This window comes from Petaurus breviceps, unplaced genomic scaffold, assembly GCF_028583685.1.
Source record: "Petaurus breviceps papuanus isolate PSGF00001 unplaced genomic scaffold, PetGlider_PUasm1.0 175, whole genome shotgun sequence".
Lineage (NCBI taxonomy): Eukaryota > Metazoa > Chordata > Mammalia > Diprotodontia > Petauridae > Petaurus > Petaurus breviceps.
In genome coordinates this window covers 5728507-5737494 of record NW_027185764.1, presented here as the reverse complement: position 1 = coordinate 5737494, position 8988 = coordinate 5728507, and the positions used below count along the sequence as shown (strand labels likewise).

The 8988-nt window shown below is 40.9% G+C and overlaps 1 pseudogene; it reads right to left on the bottom strand.

Annotated features, from left to right (window-relative positions):
• Positions 1 to 2158: 2158 nt before the first annotated feature.
• LOC138158987 (replication termination factor 2-like) lies at positions 2159 to 8988 on the bottom strand (annotated as a pseudogene).

The following is an 8988-nucleotide window of genomic DNA, read 5'->3' as shown; positions in this document are numbered from 1 at the left end:
TTATGGAGTTTAACCCATGTAGTGTATCTATTACTCATGTTAGATGGACAAGCTAAAGAACTTCTCCATCAATATCTATCTAGGACTGATGGCACAATATGTGAACAGTTTAGTTGCAGAAAGGGGCAGAACCATTGTGCTTAAAAGCATCAGGAAAATGGAGGAATCAAAAGACAAAGATTTTCTTTTTCTTTATGGTCTTCATGGCCAATGGTACTTATTTTATAAGTCAGTGGCATATATTACATTAAAAGTTTTTGGTAGGAGGGCACAGTCTTCAAATGCAAGTGGGCACAATTTTCCTAGGATGAGAGACAAATACTTTAGCTTGGATCTGACCTCTTCCTGTCTACCTAAATTTCATCCTCAGTCTTCCTCAACATTAACCTCTCTCTGTGCTTTCTTTGCTCATGTTCCTTCTCTTGTAAAGTTCTTCTCTTTTCTCAGCACTTGTTCTATTTAAATTTAAAATTTTTATTTATTTTGAACTTAAACACCAAAAAGAGAGAAGCATTTCTATGTACACAGCAGAACACACACAAAATAAGATTCTATATCAAACTGTGAATTTTCATTTCACATTGATTACTTAAAAAAAAAAGTTCTGCATATTAAAGATTGTCCTGTTAGTCTGTGCTTTTTTCTGACTTCTTTCTATTCTCTTCTGTGCATTTTAAAAACATTTCAATAGCCCTCTGCCCTCTTGACATCACTATTGCTTTTGTAATTTCTAATAGAATAACAATATTGCATTACGTTAATATGCCACAATTTTTTCAGGCGTTTCCTCAATTGTCTAAGAGGTTATCTAAATTAATTCTTAAGTTTATTATAGTTCTTTTCTCTTCTTCTCCCCTTTTAAGTCCTTTCAGGTTCAAGACATTTTTTTTGCTTGTGACTATCCTCTCCCCAATATTATCCTTCCCTCTATCCTCCCTACCCCTGCTCATATCCACGTTGAGTTGGAAATATTTCTACAACAAATGGTTTGCATGTGTTACAGCCTAGTATTTTATATAAAAGGAAGAAGCTACTTCAGAATTAGGAGAAGAGATTCTAAGCTTCCACATTTGAGAGACTGGAAAGAGCATGGTGCAAAGGGTCTTCTCTGAACTCTGAGAAGAGAAATATGGAGGCAAGTCCTTGGGTCCATGAGCATAGAGGAAAGGAGCGAGTAGGGTGAGGGAAATCCCAAGAAAAAGTTAGCTCTTTCCCAATCCTCCTGATGCTTGGTTATACATTGACAGTATAATATAATCTGCTGTTCTGTTACCCAAAATTTTCCAGTAAAATGAATTTTGTTTGAACTGCAGAGCCCCAGGTTTAACTAGAGATGAGTATAAATATAAAGTCTGGCAAAGAATTCAACCTTTGCCTAGGTGATAGGAATTTCTTTTTCTTTTTTTTTTTTTTTGGCTTTTTGGAGGGCAATTGGGGTTAAGTGACTTGCCCAAGGTCACATGGCTAATTTTGTGTGTGTGTGTGTGTGTGTGTGTGTGTGTGTGTGTTAAGTGTCTGAGGTCAGATTTGAATTCAGGGGCTTCTGACTCCAGGTGCTCTATTCACTGCGCCACCTAGCCGCCCCCAAGGTGTTAGGAATTTCGGGAATTATTAGAAAGTATAACTTTTCTGAGATTTTTCGTCTAAAATAAACTCCCAAATGTTGAAGAAAAGGAAACTGATAGAACGTGAGGGGGCATTATACCACTTATCTATTAGGTTTAAAATGAACTATTTGGGGGGGGGTTGTTAATAGAATATGCTTTTATTTTAAAAATGTGTTTTTATTATACTTAAACTGTATCTGAAATTTAAGATGAAAAGGGCTGCTGTTAGATTTTAATTATTTTATGGTTAAAATAATAAAAACTTCTAATGTCAAGGCGAAATGTAAATTTACTTTAAGCATGTGATGTCCTAACATTTTAATATTCTCCAAAGATAGGTTCTTAGAAATCCTGAATTTCTTAATTATCTTAGCATCTGCTGTCTTTCCTACATTAATAATTACAACTATTATACTTCACACAGTCAAGGACAAGTTTATAAACACTTTTCAGAATATAACAAATTAGATAATATTAGATTGCAATGACTAGTCTACATGAAAACTACTTTTCCTTGGGGAAGAGAAGCTGCAATCATACAAAAGAGTATTTTAGTAGCAATATGATATGTGAGTAACCCAACTAGGGGACTCCTCAGAGCATTTGGCTCAGCTATGTTGTAAAAAATATATATTGGTAGAGTTCTGCTGCTTCACTGTCTGCTGTAGATTTCTTGGTGGTTCCAGAAGAAGCCTTACTGACTTCTCCTGAAGAATTTCTGTTTTTTTCCTGTACTTTTCTAAGTAGAGCTGTTTCTTCTCTCTAGAATCAAGGCTTGTTTCTTCCCATTTTCCACCCTTAACCTTTGATGGCCCTGTGAATTCTTCAGTGACATCTGGCTTGGAAGCTCATTCTATTGCCTTGGATTTCTTTCCTGGTTTCATTGAGTCATCTGTCTTCCATTCTCTTCCTTAAAACATCCTGTTATTGTTCAGGCCTGTCCAATTCTACGTGACCCCATTTGGGGTTTTCTTGGCAAGGATACTGGAATGGTTTGCCATTTCCTTCTCCAGCTCCTTTTACAGATTAGGAAACTGAAGTAAACAGGGTTAAATGACTTGCCCAGGGTCACACAGCTGGTGTCCAAGGCCTATTTTGAGCACAGGTTTTTCACAAACTCCAGGCCCAGGATTCCACTGTGCCACCTAGCTGCATGCAGATCCTCTTTATCACCACTAAGCTCAATGTCTCCCCCTCTCTCCCCACCCCCTTTCTTTCCTCAAAGACCAAATCTTAAACCCATTTCACTCTGGAGCTCACAGATTGGACCACAATAGGTCCCTGCCCAAGCTCCACTTAATGGCTATCTATATTTTGGGTCCTCCTGGCTCAGAATGAATGTCAATGCTAACTGTTTCTCTTTTGACCAGCAACCTTGGGGGTCTATCCCTCCCAGATTTTTTTTTTTCTTATTAAAGGGACCATCCCTTGACTCATTTCTTGAAGAGGCCTATTCACTGAATGGGCATTACCTTACCCTAAGTGAGAACCTGAAAAGGCCTTAGCCTATAAGGGCCTGAGTCTCCCGTTGCATCCTGGGTCATGTCCAGTCATCCTGGTCACTGGACTCAGATGGTTCTGGAGGAGAAAGTGAGGCTGGTGACCTTGCACAGCCCTCCCTCACATCAAAGTCAACTGCAAATCATGTCATCATTTCCCTGATGCTATGGTCCTTTTCAAAAATGAAGGACAGATACAACTTGTGAGTAGTCCAAACTGCCTTGAATGGGGACCCAGTCAATTGAGTAACTCAAATCCATGTCCTCTCCCTCTCCAAAGGAAGGTAAAATTGATGGCTGAAAGCTGTCCAGTTAACTTGGGTTTTACTGGCTAGATTCCTTCCTGTCTTCCCTCCTTTTTTTCTCTCTTTTCTCAAAGACCAAACCTTAAACCCATTTCACTCTGGAATTCATAAATTGAACCACAATAGGTCCCTGCCCAAGCTCCACTTAAAGGCTATATTTTGGGTCCTCCAGGCTGAGTTTAATGTCAATAATAACTCTTTTTACCAACAGCCCTGAAGGGCTTCCCCACCCAGTTTGTTCTTTTAAAAAAAAAATTAAAGGGGCCATCCCAGTAAACTAAATGTAAATAAACAAATTAATTAAAAAGGGGGAGGGAACATTCCTAAACTCCCTTTTTTTTTTTTTGCTTTTTGTGGAGGGGGGAAGGCAGGGCAATTGGGGTTAAGTGACTTGCCCAAGGTCACACAGCTAGTGTTTTTTGGAGGGGGGGAAGGCAGAGCAATTGAGGTTAAGTGACTTGCCCCAGGTCACACAGCTATTAAGTGTTAAGTGTCTGAGGCCACATTTGAACCCAGGTCCTCCTGACTCCAGGGCCAGTGCTCCATTCACTTCACCACCTAGCTGTCCCCCTAGACTCACTTCTTAAAGAGGCCTACTCATTGAATGGGTGTTAACTCACTCAAAGTGAGAACCTGAAAAAGCCTTAATCTAAAAGGGCCAGGGTCTCCCATTGTATGCTGGGCCATCATTGTATGAGCCCTCCCTCCCTCAAATGAAAGTCAACTGCTAGTCGAGTCACCATTTCCTCTTCCAGAATGGACAAACACAACACAAGCACAATGACATCATTATCCTGAAAAAGGATACCACACCTGTGACAAACTTCAGCTTTAATTTTTTTCATTTCTCATTCAGAAAATACACAACCAAGAAACAAGACCCACGCCGACCACTCGTCTCCACTGCACGCTGGAGGTCACCTTATGTATCACCTTTTGTCTGTCTGCTGTCGCCACTCCAGGATGGATCATCAGAGAACTTGAGCTCTGCCACACTCTTGATGCTCTTAATGTGAGATGCTGCCTGCCCAACAGCTTTTTCCTTTGATTTGTCCAGTAAAAACTCAATGACTGCAATATTTGTTATAGAACCTGCCAATTTCACAAAACTACCATTGCCCTTCTTGGTATTTCTTTTTTTTTTTTTTTTGCTTTGTTGGAGGGCAATTGGGGTTAAGTAACTTGCCCAAGGTCACAGGGCTAGTTTTTGTGTGTTCCTATTAAGTGTCTCAGGCAGATCAGAACTCAGGTCCTCCTAACTCCAAGGCCAGCACTCTACTCACTTCACCACCTAGCTGCCCCCCTTCTTCTTGGTATTTCTTGGCTTAAAGTACAGTGGTTGCATCGGGCCATTAATTCAGTATTTTGGTCAACTTTCTCCACCTTCTTCACCCCCTTCCCCAGCTCTTGTCTCTTGGAAATTGTCACCCCTCATCTCAGTTCACCCTACAGGTTGTTGCTAGAATCAATATTCGAAATCTCTGCCGCTTCAAGATGAGGCAAAGGACTTCCGTTGCTATGACAATGTGGGTTGGTGGCTAGAGCAGAATCAGATGGTGAGAGACATGAGTCTGTGGTTCCTATGGAGACAGTTGCTAGGCAGCCATGCCTTCCGATGCTGGGTGCTAGGTGTGAGCTAATTATTGTAATAGGGTGTTTCAAAATCTTCAATACTCCTTTGCCCCATTAAGATAAGATTTGTCCGATGCCTCAGCCATCACTCCTTGCTCAATATTTGTATTTTCTTTTTCTCATATATTCAAATTATGAGAAATAGCAAGTTCCACCCCTTTCTTCCCTTCTACAAGAATGTATTCTTTCTTTTACCTTTCTCTCCCTCATTCTGTCTCTCCCTCAGAAGAGAATGAATTTTTCTTTGTTTTTAAATCCTTAATGCTTTTCAAAGATGATAGGATTCTGAAGGGACACTTGTATTTCCTTACTGAAGGAACACCTCCCTGCTCCTGTTAGAATGTTAGCACAACATCACACAACTTCTTCAAATTGTTCAAATAAATTTACTTTTTTAGATTTCTTTGGACTGGCATTTGCATTTCAAAGTTTCTACTCAACTCTGATCTTTTCATCAGAAAATGCTTAAAAGAAGTCCTTTGTTCAGTCTTGTCTGATTTTTCCTGACCCCATTTGGCAAGGCTACTGGAATGGTTCCAGGGGTAGGGAACCTGCAAGCCCACATGTAGCCCTCTAGGTCCTCAAGTGCAGCCCTTTGACAGAAAGAAACTTCACAGAACAAATCCCCTTAATAAAAGGATTTGTTCTATAAAACTTGGATTCACTCAAAAAGCCACACACAAAGACCTAGAAGACTACACATGGCCTTGAGGCCACAAGTTCCCCACCCCAATAGCCATTTCCTTCTCCAGCTCATTTTACAGATGAGGAAACTGAGGCACAGCTAGTAAATATCTGAGGTGGAATTTGAACTCAGGAAGAGGAGTGTCTTCTGTGATCCTGACCAGTTTCTTGATACTTCAGCTCAAACTGACCTTGTCCAAGAACGTGTGTCTCATTCCCTATCTTGAGTGCAGAACATCTCCATCAGCAAGTGGGCAGCATTCTTCATCTTCTCACTGCATGAATTCTGCATTAGTTTATACAAGCCTTCCCAAATTTTGTTTATTAGAGAATTAGTAATATTATATTTTTATGCCTTAATTTGTTCAGCCATGTCCCAGCTGGCAGACGCTCCTTTAGTTTCCAGTTCTGAATCACTACAAAAAGGGCTCCTACCAATATTTTTTGCACGTATGGATTCCTTTCCTCTTTTTCTGGTATCTTTGAGTATAGGCCTTGTAGTGGTATCACTGGTGAAAAGGGCAGGAACAGTTTAGTAATGTCAATGTTAACTTCAGGGGTGGCTAGGTGGTGCAGTGAATAGAGCACCGGCCCTGGAGTCAAGAGGACCTGAGTTCAAATGTGGCCTCAGACATTTAACACAGAAACTAACCATGTGACCTTGGGCAAGTCACTTAACCCCAATTGCCCTCCAAAAGGCAAAAAACAAACCAAAAAATGTTCACTGCATTTATAGTGGTTGTGTCTCATTTTCTGCTCTGCTTTCTCATGTCATACGAGTATTCTTATGTTTCTTTGAGTTCTTCACATTTGTAACTCTTTGAGGGATTTATAACGCCTTTATGCCATCATTTCTTTACTTATTTCCCATTTGTTAGGTATTTTGAGCACAAATCATTAATGATGATATGTCATTTCCTATTTACAACTTACATCTTTTAATCAGTCTTTGGGACACTGGTAATTTTGGTCATAGAATTCTGTGATTCATACTCACATAGCAAAACTGTGAGAATATTGGTTTGTTATTTTTTTTTTTTGCTTTTTGGAGGGCAATTGGGGGTTAAGTGACTTGCCCAAGGTCACATGGTTAATTTTGTGTTGTGTCTTGAAGCCAGATTTGAACTCAGGTCCTCCTGACTCCAGGGCTGGTGCTCTATTCACTGTGCCACCTAGCCGCCCCCAGAAAATTGGTATTTTTTAAAATGGGTTTTTACATCATGGAGTACTTTGAAATCTTGGAAATTATGGTACAATTTTCCAAATGTATCTCTGTCTATGGACAGCTAGGTGGCGCAGTGGACCTGGAGTCAGGAAGACCCCCTCTTTCTGAGTTCAAATCAGACCTCAGACACTAGCTATGTGGCCCTGGGCAAGTCATTTAACCCTGTTTACTTCAGTTTCCTAATCTGTAAAAGAAGCTGGAGAAGGAAATGGCAAACCACTCCAGTGTCTTTGCCAAGAAAACCCCAAGTGGGGTCATGAAGTCTTGGACATGACTGAATAACAACATACCTCTCTATAAAATTATGGACTAACTTAATGAAATACCTATACAGCTACACATCACAAGCTGAACAAAAGTCATTCTTCATCCATTTGGTTTTTCATGGTTGTGGAAATTTGAACAGGGAAAGTGGGCATGCAGGTTTTTTTTGTGCAGGACAAAGCAGAGTTGTTGAAAAAGTTTTTTGATTTGCCTGTCACTCTGTAAGAAGGTAGTGGGGAATGACTGCTGCAACTGCTGCAGTGGTAGCCTGAGCCATAGCTCTAGGCTTTAACAAATGCTCTTCAGGGGCAGGTAGAGCCTTCCTTCATGACAGAGATTATCAGAAGGTCATTGCCCAGCATGTGCTCTGGGACAGTTCTCCCGATCCCTAATTGTCCAGTCTGGCATGCTGAGTTCCCCAGAAGGCAGCTACTATGTACAGCCTTTCAGGATTCTAGAATTAACCCTAAGGACCTTAGGGGTGGTTTTCTAATGTGATGATTCATGTACCCCCACTGGGGGGGGGGGTTGTTCCTGTGATTATTGTTGATATCAATTAGTCAGCTAGACTTAAAGATGGTACAGTAAGAAAATCTGATAAAAAACATACCCCCAAAAGTCTATCACACACAATCCCCCCACAGCTACGTACTGAGTCCCCAGGAGAGTGGGATCAAGTTTAGAGACAGCATATGTTGCAAAGAGTTCATTCATAGCTCCTGATTGCTGGAAGTCCTTTCTTCCTCTTTATGGATCACTACTCGTGATGTTTCCTCTCCTTATGCATGGTCTTCTCAAAATAATTTTGAAAAATTTAGAACTTAAACATTCCCCCCCAAGCCCCATATGTACAACATAACAAAAAATAGTGTGAGAAACCACAAAGCTCCATTTCATACCACTGGCTTTAACACAGCATCATATCATTTCCATACATTACTTTTAAAGATGATTTGTTGTCTGTGCTTCCTTCTGAATTTTTTCTGTGCACTTAAAAAAAATGGGTTCTTGTCCTGCCTTCCACCCCCAAAGGCTGCCCCCTTCTCCCCTGATCTTTGAGGTTCTGAGTACTGATTCTTCATGGTCCTCTCTGGCATCTCAGGATGGAGCATTAGAAACCTTAGATGCCCTGGACCTGGGCTTTCCCAGATTTAATGTTTTGTTGCTGTGCCACACTGGTCATTGTCAGTTGCTGCTCCCCAACTGACAATGACCAGTGTTGTATGCATTGTGCATACCTATGAATCTGGACAGCCTACCAGTGCCATGCCAGGAAACTGAATTGCTTCCATTTGAATTGTCTTAGAAAGATTCTGAATATCACTTGGCAGGATAAGGCACCAATCACTGAGGTCCTTACTCAACTAAACTGTGAAGCATTCAAACTGTGCTTCAGAGAGCGCAACTCCAATGGGCTGACCAAGTGGTTTGAATGCAAAACATACGCTTGCCAAAAAGGCAATTTCATGGAGAACTCACGTGGGGCAAGTGTTTGCATGGTGGTCAGAAGAAGAGATACAAGGACACTCTCAAGGTCTCTCTCAATAACTTTGGGATTGATTGTGTGACATGGGAGACACTGACACAGGACTGCTCAGCATGGTGCTCTCATCAGAGAAGGTGCTGTGCTCTATGAGCAAAGCAGAATTGAAGTAGCTCAAAAGAAACGTGAGATGCACAAATTTAGAGAATCCACCCCAAATGTTCACATGGACTATTTGTGCCCAACCTATGGTGGAGCATTCCCGGCTCATGTTGGTCTGATCAGCCAT